This window comes from Coturnix japonica, chromosome 28 (assembly GCF_001577835.2).
Source record: "Coturnix japonica isolate 7356 chromosome 28, Coturnix japonica 2.1, whole genome shotgun sequence".
Lineage (NCBI taxonomy): Eukaryota > Metazoa > Chordata > Aves > Galliformes > Phasianidae > Coturnix > Coturnix japonica.
Genome location: NC_029543.1, coordinates 2,544,921 through 2,558,283, shown reverse-complemented (window position 1 = coordinate 2,558,283; position 13,363 = coordinate 2,544,921). Strand labels below are relative to the sequence as shown.

At 54.1% G+C, this 13,363-nt stretch overlaps 1 protein-coding gene across 7 annotated transcripts in view; it reads left to right on the top strand.

The window, feature by feature from the left end:
- The first annotated feature begins 61 nt into the window (after positions 1–61).
- The window catches only part of GATAD2A (GATA zinc finger domain containing 2A), a 36,771-nt gene continuing 23,469 nt past the window's right edge, over positions 62–13,363 (top strand). For 2 of the 7 annotated variants that reach the window (XM_015886248.2, XM_032441033.1), the window contains exons 1-2: positions 5,397–5,519; positions 13,237–13,316. The gene's annotated coding sequence lies outside the window, so the exon portion shown is untranslated. Of the gene's footprint in view, positions 185–5,396; positions 5,520–5,865; positions 6,064–6,191; positions 6,290–13,236; positions 13,317–13,363 lie in introns of those variants that run through there. The other 5 variants (XM_015886247.2, XM_015886249.2, XM_015886256.1 and 2 more) reach the window with 5 other exon arrangements.

Here is a 13,363-nt window from a genome sequence, read left to right as displayed (position 1 = left end):
CGTGAAGGGGGGAGAGGGCGGGAGGGAGCCCGGAGCGAGGCGGGCCCCTGCGCGCGCAGCCCCCTCCCCCGCCCGCCTCCTGTCAGTGGCCACCTGAGGGAGCCGCCTCCCCTCCCCCCCCCACGGCCCCAGTCCGGCCCGGGCCCCGCTGAGGAGGAGAGGCGGCTCCGAGGGGGTGAGGAGAGTGAGTGACAGCGGCGGAACACAGCCGGCCATGAGGGGGGGGGTCCTAAAAAATTAGGGGGGGGGGTGAGGGAGCCCAAGAGGGGTCTGAAGGAACGGGGGGTCTGAAGGGGAACGAGGCTGTGGGGGGGTTAATGGGGCTGTGGGGGGGTAATGAAGGTTGTAAGGGGGTGACGAGGCTGTGAGGGGGTAATGGGGTAATGGGGTAATGGGGGTATGGGGGTAATGGGGTTATGAGGGGGGTAGGGGGCGTCCCTGACGAGCTGTGGGGATATGTGGGGGCCACCCAACACGATGAGGAGGGGGTGGGGGGGGTTGTGTTAAAAAAGAGCATAAAAAAAAAAAAGAGGTTAAAAAAAAAAAGGATTAAAGGTAGAATTGTAAAGGTGGGGGGGTGTTGCATCCCGGGAGCTGCCCGCGATGGGCGACGACGGCTTGAAGGGGGGAGGGGATGGGTAGGAGGGGAGGGCGGACGGGCGGAGTGCCCCGGGGGTGGGGGGGGCATGAGGGGGGTTGTAAGGGGGGGAAAGGGCAACTTGGGGTGGGGGGGGAGTGAGAAGGGAAGGCTGCGAAATGGGTGAGGGGGTGGGTGGGTGTTGGGGGGGGGCAGATGGGCCGCCAGCCGCCGCGGGACCTAAGATGGAGGTGTGTGTGGGGCCGCTGCCAGGGCCGCGCGGTGCCCCGCGGGGCGGTGCGATGCGATCCCGGCTCTTGTCTGCGTTTCCCCCCGCACGGTCCCTTTGCTGGTTTCTCTCCTCGTTCCGTATCGCTCCGCTTCGGAGGGACGTTTGAGTTCTTAAGGCGAAACGAAGCCGGGTTGAAATAAAGTACAACCACCCCCGACCCCATTTGGCCGCTTACCACCACCCCGACCCCATTTGGCCGCTCCGAACGCGATTCCTCATTGATCCGCCGTCCTTCTTTTAACTTTTCCTTTCCTCTCCGCGATGGAAAGCCGGGCCGAGAACGGAGGAGAGCGTGCGTGAGCGGCGTGCGCTGAACGGAGAGGAGCTGGGAGGGCAACGCAGCGATGCGGGCTCTAAGCAGTGAGTTCCCGATGAGGGGCTGGAAGGAAGGAAGGCAGAGGAACGCTCTGCTTTCTGCTTGAGCTGAATAGGACGCTGCAATGGAACGAGGCAGGAACCGGCGGTGCTAATGTTTGAATGAGTTTAGCACAGAGCACGGCTGGATGGAGGAGGAAACGGTGTGAAGGACTTCAGCCCTGTGTAAGCAGAAAGTTTGCAGGGAGAAGATGGATTTCTGCCTTTGGATTGAGCTTTCAGGCTGAGCTCGTCTCACTCCATGGCACGGATGGCTTCTTTTCTTCAGGCTTTAACAGGAGTTGGATGGATTCAGACAGTGAATGAACCTCATAGAGAACAGCCCGGCGATGTGACCACACAGACAGAACCATCCCAAAGGTGCCGCTCTGTGCCTCCAACCCACCTGGATTGTCTGCAAGCAGTGAGTTGGGAACCGGGAAAAGACAAAAAGCAGCTTGTGTAGTTTTTCTTCTTCACCTCCCCTTTTAAAACAAGCCGTTGTAACTTTTGAGAGCTCCTTGAAGAATGTGAAGTAGCTTTTCATCCCAAGTTAATTGCCCGGTTCCCATCGTGACAGACTGAGTGCTTCAAGTGCAACCAGAGGCAGAACTGCAGTGTCAACCTCCTTAGAGCAGCAAAAAGAAGAAAAAGCCCTGGCTCGATTTAGCTGTGAGTGGATGGCTCTCATCTCAATGGAGTTCAGCTGCTTGGGCCAAAGAGAGTTTGATGCTTTGGGCTCTGAAAGCTGCACTGTGAAGTTGGGGGGTTCATTGAGCATGGAGAACCCAGTGCATTGCTGCTGTCAGGGGGAGGAGTGAAAGCAATAGTGGAGATTTACTATGTTACTCCAACCAAATCCATCTGAATCACAGCAGAACGAACTTTGGGTCTTTTTAGTCAGGATTATTCAGCTTGGAGAGGACAGGAATGGCCACAGCATGGCTGGACCCATAGATGCCATGTGTGTGTTGCCCTGTTCTTACTGCAGTTCCAATATACAACATTGACACTTCCAACTCTGTTCTATCAGTCCTTGCTGCAGGTAACGGGGGTGTTAGTGACCAGGTGAGACAGCAGCACACCTGCAGTGTTTGCCTTTGGGTTGCCTGGCATTGCAGACTGGTAGCTTGGTGCTCATGGAGTGACTGCAGAACATAAGAAGTGGCCATTGTCTGGTGGGGGGGGGTTGGTGTTGATGCTTTGGAGACCCAGAGACCATCTCTTGGTGTTGCTCGTGTGTTAAAGTCCAGGCTGTGGCCTGGGTTTCTATGTGCAGAGCAGTTGAGCTATCCTTCAAACAATTGATTTATATAACTGAAATAGCTGGGGAAGTGAGAAATTTCCTTCCTCTTAGGACACAATGCCAAGGATGTCAGATCTCTTGGGAGCCTGATGATAAGAATTGGGCTGTCCTTTGCACTTAGTGACCAAGTACGAGGTTATGCAGTGGAGGTGCAGGGGCTGATGTGCAGCTGATGGGCTTTGCTGGTGGCCCCTCTCTCCTTGCTCTATAAGAGCACTTGGCTTTGCTGTCCAGGACAACTATCAGCCTGGAAGATGGTTTATCAACATCTGTTGCTGCAGTTCAATGTTCTTCTTCCCAAACTGATTCTCATGTGCTTCTATAGCTGAGGGGCTTTGTGTGCTCTCAGCTTCACGGCGGCTGCTTTCTGAATACCTTTCCCTGGATAAATCAGACCAGTAATGACCGAACTCATCAATCCTATATTTAGAATGAATCTAATTGATGCGCCTTGCTTTTCAGCAGGAAAGCAGGTTACGAGACTGAGCTGGCACAGCTCAGTGGGGGAAGAGAATGCCCTCATGGAGCCAGGGGACGAGGCTGGTGTTCTCTGCATGCTGATAATAAACATTACCAGAAGGAACAGCAGTGATAAATGCTTACAGTAAACATGGCGTAAGGCTCAGATAATCCTCCTGAAGACACAGAGCGTCCACTCAGCTTCATTTGGAACAGCAAAACCTTCCTGTGCCTTCGGCCACCTCTGCTTTTCCATCAGCGTGAAGGGGCTGCAATGGAAACTCACCTATACACAACCCTACCAGCAATAGGTGTGAGTGCGCAGCGTGATGATGGGTCAACCCTGGCTGGGTTTTCCGACCCAATTAATGGGATGGATTAATAACATTCAACCCTTTGGAATCACAATGATCTCAGCTATTCCAGTTTCACATTGAAGCCTCAATGGATGGAGAACTCAGCCAAGCAGCTCAATGTGGCTGCCAGGATGGAATCGGGAGCATCTCTGGTGCAGTTCCTGCAGTCAGCAATGCGGCTCCATGCAGCCACAGCCCCAGGAGAGGCCAACTTGGAATCGTGGCATCTGCAGCCCTGTGCAGCTGTCGCTCTGCTCCTTATCTCCTGTAGGATTTAACCATTTCAGCCACCATCCCCTCGAGGATGAGAGATGAAAGCTGTTTGCTTAGGGAATGGGATAGCTACAAACAGCGCTAGTGAAAGCCATTCATTATTGAGGCCGTGCTTAGATTTCCCCCATTAGCTCTTTATTTGGAGGGTGGTAAAGACCAAACTGTGCTCCCTATGGGGTGCTGGGGGGGGATGCAGTGAGGCCAGGGGGGTTCCCATCCTTCTGGCTGTGGGTGTGATGGCAGCAGGCCTGGATGGGAAGCATTCCTATGAGCATGGAGGCTGGTAGCCCCCTGCCTATAACTGATGTGGGGTCCTGCTTCACACAACAGCCAGAACCCCATGGGAAAGCCAAAGCAATGCAGGAACACTGCCGACTTTTCTGCAACTCGTTAATTCATCTGTTAATCGGGGTCAAGTTCTGATGAGCCACGTGACGGCGATCAGTAAACACACCAGAGGTGCCTGTTTACAGCTGGCCCTTCGTGATGGCCCTGCAGGGCTGAGTCACTGCATGCCAACCAGGGCCTGGCAGCCCCACGGCCCCTACCCGGCCTTTAATAGGAGACTTTGTTCTCTCTCATTTCTGAGCAAGATCAATAGTCCATGAAGCTCTTGTTGGTGTTGGATTGGAGCACAGCTGCTCGTAGATCCCATTGCACCCAGGAGGTGCTCGTTAGGTTCCAAAGCTCCATCTCCAGCTCTTTTTGCTTCCTTCTGCTTTCCCATTCCCTCAACAACCCCCCAGTCTTTACTTTCTTTCGCTTGCATTATAGATGCTGCAGTGCTCCATCCCCATGACACATCTATGTGCCACCTGGTTGTGTCCCTGTGCTGCTGCCCACAGCAGAGCTGCAGCACAAAATAAGCCAGGGGAGTTTGCTTGCTCTCGAGTCTATGGAATTCCTTTCATTCTTACCATAAGCCATCTTAAAACGGTGTTCGAGCTCCACTTAAGGTCTGATCCTTTTTAACTGTTTAAGGATACAGCGGGTTGCTTACAACCTCCTAGAGTGGAATAGACCTTTATATAGACCTCAATGAGGTCCTGCAATGATGGGACACGGAGCAGAGCTCAATGCATGCACTGACTGCAGGGTCACAGCCCTGCACCCAGCAATGCTGAGCCCCAGAACCTGCTCAGCCTGTTCTTGAACCCTATGGAGAGGTTTCATCTCCTCCTTCCATTCCCATCTAGCCCTGATTTGACGCCTTGTTCTTTTAATATCAAATCCTGCTTTTCTTACAGCAAAATCAGCTCTTTGCTTCAGCAAACCTTGATGGCATTGCTGCTGTTTGCCGACCCGATGCAGCTCCTCCAATTCCAAACCATTGCATGGAGCGTTTAATTCAGATTAAAATCCAATCACTTCCATAACACCCTAATAGCACTGTGTGCTGACACACAGCACCCATAGCTGGGTGAGTTCAGACCCCCATCCCATCTCGGTTCCTTTCCCACCCGTTCCCTATAGACCCCCCATTAGCTCTAACAATGCCCCAGCCCCGCCGCCGTTCACCCCCCTCCTCTCCACGTGGCTCCGACTCAACCTCCTCGCTGCTCCCCCGACCCGTTCCATCAGCCAATCGCCGCCCTCGTGCCATGTGCCTCGACCCCCTCCGGCCAATGGCGCCCCGGGTCACAGACCTGCTCCACCATTGCCCGGAAGCGGCGCGGTGCCGCGCGTTACCGCCGCTCTCTCCCGGCCCCGCCGCTCTCCGTGCCCCGCAGTGCGCATGCTCCGCCGAGTGACGCCGCGACTCCATGTGTGAGAAGCGCATTATTTGGCACGGGGGGAACCGCGGCCCGACACCCGGCACCGAGCGGGGACGAGGGGGGAGAACAGGAGGAAAGGGAGGAGCGAGGAGAACCGGGGGAGAAACCGGCGGGGAGCGGCGGGACCGTAAGTGACCGGGAGTGAAAAGTTCTCGTCGGGCTCATTGTGTGCGGGGCGGAGCGGGCCGGGGTCCCATCGTTGGGTTCCGCCACCCCCCGGGGTTCGGCTTTGTTCGGTGCTCGGAGCCGCTTCGTAAAGTTGGGTCGGGTTTTTCCGCCGTGCCCGTTTCATCCCGCTCGGTGCTGGCGGCGCCCCCCGCCCCGCACGGGGCCCTGTTTGCCGTGGGGGTGCTGCGGGGCGGCCCCCGCCGTGCCACCGGGCGGCCAGCAGGGCCGTGTCACAATAAGAGTCCCCGGCAACCCCCAACCCCACCCCCCCATTCGTTCAAGGTGCTGCCCGGAGGGGCGCTCCGCTGCCGCCTGCCGGGAACGGCGGGGTGTGGGGACACCGACAGCCCGGTGAGCCCGGAGCTTCCCCAGCCCCGCTCCGGTGGGCACAGCCCGGAGCCGTGCGGTATAACAGCGTTATAACGCGGCGTTCACGGTTTCACGGCCCCGAAGTTGGGATGTGCGCTCCGTGCCGCCCCGGCTTTATTTCGGATGGCTGCGCGGTGGGTTTTGCTTTCACTTGGCCCTTTCTGCCTTCCCCGATTTGCTCTAAGGCTGACCGGGCTGCAGTGCTTCGTCCCCCCCCCCCGTGGTGCTCACAGGGTGGGTCCCCAAGGACCGACCCTCAACCCCGGCTCCTCCCGTGGGTGCTCGACTTCCCCGTTCCCTCCTCCGGCAGCAGGAGTGTTACACAGGAAGTGAAAACTGGAGAGGGCCCTTTGGGAATCGGTGAGTGCTGGCAGGGCAGGAGCTGGGAGAGCATCCCTTACCCTGATCCCAAAGTACTGAGCAGCTCTCAAAGCACAGCAGAGCAGCACAGGGCAATGGGAGCAATGCGGGTGTGTGTGGTTAGGGAAGGGGGAGAGGAGCAGGGATAGGGCAAGTAGGGAATAAGAGGGATGTATGGTGTGATGTGGGGTCTGGCTTATGGCAAGGATGCAGGCAGGGACCTGGGGGTGGCACAGAGCCCCATGTGAGGGGCTGTGACCCTACAGAGCATTGCTTGTAGTGCTGGGATCAAGTTCAGCACTGTGTGTGCAGCCGTCTTGTTGCAGTGCCTCACCTTAGTGCATTGCTATGGGGTAGGCTGCAGGTTGATGCTTTTCTACCTTCAGTTTGGAAAGAGCCTGACTCTATTACCTGTTAATGTTGGTGTGAGGCCCGTACCTGAAGGAAGGACACCTGGATGGATCCCAATGGATGGAGGCAGCCACAGACGTTCTCTCTGCTCACAGGTGGGGGTGTGGAGCTCTGTTACGTGGGGTTCCACCATCCGGCTGGTGATGCAATGGAGCTGGCATTGCTGCAGTGTCAGTATGCTAATAGGGGAACTTAATATAGCTGCGCTGTGACTTTTGGTAGTAATTACAGGCTGGTAGGCATACAGGGAGCTGGTAGGAATTGTTGGTGTAAACTCAGGTGGTGCTCGTGGGGCTACGGTTCCATTTGTGCTGTGTTGGGGGCAGGATGGAGGAGAACACGGGGGGTAAAATTAAAGGCTGGTGTTTCTCTGGTTGGGAGGTGTGTAGAAAATGAAGCTTAAATGCCCTTTAGGTGATATAGGGCTGAGCTGCAGCCATGGTGCCAGGTGCTGAGTGCTCCTATGTGTGTCTAGATCCCAATCTTGGGGCATTGAAACCTCCTTCTTGGTGCCTGTTGTGCACATGGGAGCTGCTCGCTCTCCCCCAGGCTGAAGGTGCCTTTATCAGCTGCTCTGTGCAGCTCCCAGTGAGGGGAGAGGTCAGACCTGTGCTCTTGTGCAGCCATGGAGGTTTCCCTGCTGGTGGGAGGTGCTGCCCAAGCAGTGCTGAGCAGAGGAAAGTTGGACAAGGAAAGGAGGAAAGGGGAAGGCAGTGTGTGCCTGCCCCTGTTGGACTGACAGAACTCCCTTACAGCATCAGAGACACAGCGGTGCTGCAGAGGTTTTTGCTTCTCTTCTCAGTACTACAGAGAGTTCCCAGTGCTGGCACTTGTCCTTGTGCCCCATTCAGCATCACCTGGGGGCTGTGGCTGGGATGGGGCAGGAAGGAATCCTCCCTGACAGCTTTCCTATGTCTTAATTACAGGCTGCTGCGTCTTGGTTCTGCTGGGGCTTCTGAGCCCACAACCTGCTGTGCTGCTCATGGTCCCTCCTGCAGAGCAGGCAGGGCTGGAGGGCAGCATCGTGGCCCCCCTCAATTGATGGGGCAGGATCTTTAAACGATCAAGAGGATTTTGAGGGAGGAAAAAACATTGTTTGGCCACTTGGGACAGAATCTACAGGACAAAAGCAAAGCTTAGCAAGTGTTGTGGATCCTTAGATTTCACACTGTTGATTCTTAAGCAGAAGTGTTGGAATATGCTGCTGTTTTGCCATGCTGAAATGAGGTAGGAAACAGCTTCAGCCTGGTGCAGCTGTAACAGAGCTGTTCTGTTCCTTCTCAGCTCAGCTCAGCAGCCTCCCTGGGGTTGCACCTTGAGACGTGCACAGCTGAGGGCTGTGGGGAATGCTCTGCTTCTCACCTGTGCTTCTCTGGAGGGTGAGTTCAGCATCGCCTTGAATAGGGCTGTTCAGCATCTCTGTGCTTTGGATGTCCCGTCTGAGTGGGTTCTTTGCAGTGGAATGAAGGGGGTTGGTGTGCATGGAGGTCACCATCTGGTTCTGGTGTCCTGGGCACACTGGGGCAAAGTGGAGTTGATATGATCCATTGCTGAGCTGCAGAACCTGCTGCTGTTCCTTGGTGCAGCTCTGAGCTGGGATGGAGCATGTGAGCCCAAGGTGGGTCCCTGGTAGATGGAGAGAGCAGCAAAACCACTGCACGCATCCCATCATCAACAGTAGTGATTTCTTGCTCGGTTTGTTTTATGCTACAGACCTGGAAGACTTTGCAGATGTTATAATTAGGCAGTAAACGGGATCTTTAGGTTTCATACTCGTGCTTATTTACCTATTGCTGCAGGAGGACTTCCTTACTGCAGCCCGTCAGCCGTGCCTGGCCACTCATTTGCTGCCACAGCCACGTGGTTGTGAGCTTTGAAATGCTCACAAGAATTGGAGGAAGTAAACTGAAGGCATTCATGTTTAATGGGACCTCAGAAAATCCCATCCGCAGCAGCATCGGGTGCCCACAGTTCTGCATCCCCATGGTACTGCTGTATATACAGATACACATATACAGATGTGCTGATCCCCATGGTACTGCTGTATATACGATGTGCCGAGCCCCAATTCAGGCTCATTCACAGCACAAATCTGCTGTTTTAGTGTTGTACAACCAGCAGACAACTTCTATCCATGCTGCTGTGTGTGTGCTCCAAGCTTTGTATGCTGCTGTGTTTTATATCTGAGGCTTATCAGATGCAGCCAGAGAGCCGTCCTTTGGGTTGGCAGCCCATCGTAAGTAGTGGAGAGCTGTGTTTGGAGAGCTTGAATTTGTTGCTTTCATTGGTGTCTATGGGAGGTGCATGGGTTGTGCTGAGCAGTTCCAAGGGCAGCAGCTGTCATCTCTGGGTCATGCATGAGCTGGGATGGAGCACACATCAGTCCTTAATGGATACACGGAGCGTGTTGTGGCTCTTAAATCCCAAAGCAGGTAAACTTGCATCTTCAGGCTGACATTCTGAGTTCTATGACAGCACAATGAGGTCTGGGGGTGCCCTTCTGGATCACAGCTGCAATCTTTATTCCATCCATTCATATTAAATGTATTTGAAGCGATTCTGCTGTCGCTTCCTTGAGCAAAGCTGTCCGGAGAGGGATGGATTCATTTCAGTTTGTCGGACCCAAACCGGTTTAAATGCAGAGACAATGGCTTAATAATGGCCAGATCTTAAGTGGTAGAAGTGGTTTAGGGAACAAAGGCAGCTGGAGGGCTGCTTGGTCACTGGTGCTTGAGAACTGTGGAGCTGATGGAGGTTATAGAAGTAGCTAAAGATGACTCCTTTTAATATGGCGTGCTATTGATCACTTTGGAGACTGATAAACGGGACTATTACCTTTGCAAAGTGCTCCTTGCAGCCGTCACACCTCTGGCTGCTCTCTGCCTTCATGCTTAGGTGGAAGTCACACCAAGCAATGCAATCACAGCATCCAACTCTCATGCATCTCCTGTTTGCTCTCTGCATGCATTGCTCTGCAGCACCCAGATGGTTTGCTGCTCATCGCAGCCCCTCAGTCCCATGGGCTTAACAACAGCTCCACCTCCTATGGGGTTGGGATCTGAGCGTGTACCCCACAGCCCCATAGTGGGACATAGGACTGCAGGTGGGTGCTGCTGTGCACAGGGCTCCTGCTGTAATGACCAGGGTGGCTGTGCTGCTTCCCCTGTCAATAGGTGTGGCTGCTGGGCTCTTGCCAAGCTGCCATTTCGTTCCCTTATTTGGATTGCTGAGCAGTGTCATGCTCCACGCACACCCTCGGCTTGGCTTTTAAATAATACAGGCAGGGAAAGCAAAGGCTGTGACAAAAAATTATTAGCTTATGGGTTATTAAAGCACTCGTACCACTGAGATGAAGAACATGTCGTTAGTGGAGGACAGGACCCGGAGCTCCAATGGGAGAAGGAAGAAGGAAAAGAATCCTGCTCCAACACCTCTGGGAGTGATGCTGAATGAAGCCAGGTGGGCACAAATGGAATTAGCCCAGAGAAGAGGGATGCTGTGCTGTGAAGCAGAGGATGGTGGCTGTGCTTTGGCCGTCGCCTGCTGCTGTTCTGTCTCCTCCATCCTTGCACTGAGTGAGCGAGGTGATGCCTTCACGTTCCCCTTCCTATCCTTGATATTCTGCCAAACTATTCCATGCAGTGCATAGAGGAGAGACACCCCGTCCTCTGCACACAACTGGAAGGCAGTGGTGGCTCGGATCAGACAGGGCTGGTTGGGAAGGGGGGGCAGAGCGACGAGCACTGAGGTGTATCAGCCTGGGAACGAGAGAAGTCAAAACACATTTGTGTTTCAGTCTGAAAACACCAAGTTTTGGTTGCAAGAGATGGGATGATACCAGTGATATCAAAAGGCTTGGTGAGCTTGATACCTTGATATCAGAAGGCTGCCTGCTGTGGGAGAACGACGCACTGCTCGTGGATGGCGTGCACTGCTATGGGACACAGTGGCTGTTGGCATCTGTATGGGAATGCTGGAAAATGAGTGTTCTCCAAAGGATGGGTGTGCTGGAGCAGCTGCTGCCCATAGGGAGCATGTGTGCCCATCTCCCAGCTCCACGTTCCTCCATTGATCCAAGGGGGTAATTAGGAGCACTGTTGGTGGCTGTGCATTCATCTCTGTGCTGGAATTTGAGGGTGAGAGATCTGGTTTGCAATAGGCCTTGTATGCAATAAACAGGTGCTGATGGTGTTAATGAGCACCTGAAAGTGCTCTTGGCCTTGCTGTGGGGTGGCACTGAGTGAAGGGGCAGAGCACACTGCAGCCATCCTGATCTATGGGCATGCAGGATTCAGGCAGCAATTCCCAGCTCTATGATGGGGTACCAGCTTCTCTCTTGCATTCTGAAGCACACCTGAACACGAGGCAGAATCCAGCCCCTCGTGTGTCAATATTTAGATTGAAATGTGACTCCTTTTGGTGCTGACCCTTCCAAAAAACACAGGGTTTGCTTATCACTTGTTTGAGGAGCCACGCACGGGGCAGTGTGCACTGTGTACCCGTGGCACAGCTTCCATGCCTTCATCTTAAAGAATCCACAGCCCATCTTCTCAGAATATGGTATCTTCTGAGCCTTGCTTGGCTTGGTGTCCTTGCCCAATGAGGCTGTGGATGCCCCATCCCTGCAGGCATTCAAGGCCAGGCTGGATGTGGCTCTGGGCTGCTGGTTGGTGACCCTGCACATAGAATGGGGTTGGGAGTGGATGAGCACTGTGGTCCTTTACAACCCACACCATTCTGTGTTTCTCTTTAGCTTTACCAACCTGTTGCTGTTGGAGCATCAGTAATGCCACTAAGAATGCAATGCCTCTGTTCTGATCTACAACTTATATTGTTGTTTAGTAGAGGAAAACCCTTCACTAGGTGCCGTTGTGGGCTCCCAGCAACCTGAGCTGAGCACTGTCAGGGGAAGGGATGTTATCACAGTGCTTGGGGACTATAGGCTGGGTTTCCCAGCAGGGTGGTGCTGGTGGCACCAGGACGCGTGGCTGCACAGCTCTGGCTGCTGCCTTCTGCTGGGACTTGTCAAAGCTGGAGCTGCTCCGGCTGAGTTTCACTTCCCAGTGTTAACTGCTTCAGTGCCCACTTCCCATAAGAATCCCTGCAGTGCTGCTTTACCATCAGCTCCTCCAAACATCTCAGCCCCTTTTTTATCCCCCTGAGTGTTGTAGGGATGCTGTGCTGGAGCTGTAGGCACTCAGAGCTCTGGCACTGTAAGGCTGAGCTGCAGCATCCCATGGCAGGGAAGCAGTTAAACGACTCCTCGTGTCCTCGTAAGATGAAAACTATTTTAGTCCCATGACAGGAGCACGACGGGAGTTTAATGCTACAGTTTGTTAAAAATGGAGGCAGGCAGGAGCCCCAGCAACCCGGCTTAGCTCAACCTTCCCATATCCAGAGCACAATGGAAGGGGTGATTCCTTCTCACTCCTCCAAAATCCTTTCTCCCCACCCCCCTTTTCCTAACAGTGTCCCAACTTACAGCTCCCTGCTCGCTGCAGCTATTGATTAGCACAGGAGCTTTTTGCTTGTGATGGCTTTTGGGAGGCTTTGGTGCAGCCCAACCAGGTGTGGATGCACCACAGCATGGCTGCTGGATCCTCACGAAGGCCCTGAAGTAGCTTTAATGGTGGTTTTCAATGGGCTACTAATTACAAAAGCATTGGACTAATAGGATGAGCTATAATTAGCAAGACCTGCCCTCTAGATAGCTAATCAAGACCCAGAACGCAGTTGCATATCCATTCATTAAGTTCCTCTATCTGCAGTTTTGAAGCAATTTGTTTCATCCATTGGAACCTCTTTGGATGCTCTGGGCAGCACAGCAGGCAGTGGGTTGGTTCTGTGGTCCTGGTGTTCACTATGGATCATCAGCAGTGCCCGGTGGGCTCATTACCCATCAGGTCTGTGGCCACATGGCTTGGTTTGATGGTGTTTTCTTAGTGGCTGCTGTGCCCAGGCTCACTCTTTGTTCCCCCCATAGAGTGGGAAGAGGAAGCTGGGGATGTCGTGCTGTGTGTGCGGGATCATAAAGGGGGTTTTGTGGAGGGTGAGGTAGTGTGGGTCAGCAGAACCTGATAAACACACGAGCTTCATCCATCAGAATGAATGTTACACACTCACTCATCATCATCTCCCTACTGTCTCTGCGTGATGTGAGCATAATGGAAGCTCCTGCAAGGCTGTGGATGTGTTTGCGGGTGCCCCCAGGAGCAATGTGGGGCTGAGCAGTGCTGGGTTCCCAGCAGAACCCCACTGGGATTTAGCCAGCATCTATCTGGGCACAAGGATACACTTGGGTATCCATCACATGCAAACACAAAATGACTGATTGCTAAATGGGGCTGGGGTGTGAGTTTGTGTGTTGATCCGGATGCGTTTGAACCCTGACTTCAGTTCCTTCCCAGCTCAAACCAGAGGGTTCAATCTCTGCCCTCCCCTTGGTTTTAGGGTCGCTGTCTCAGTGGTTGCGTGCCAGCTAAAGGTCATCTCTATATGGACCAAAGGTGTGCTCACCTCTTTGTCTTTCCCTGCAGGACCTGCACTGCGGTCACTTTCAGCCTCTTGGTGCAGACAGGACCCCCCCCCCCGTGGGACCCATGAACCCCACTGACAGGTAGGACTGGGGAAGGGATGGCACTGGGGGGGAAAGTCAGAAAGTTG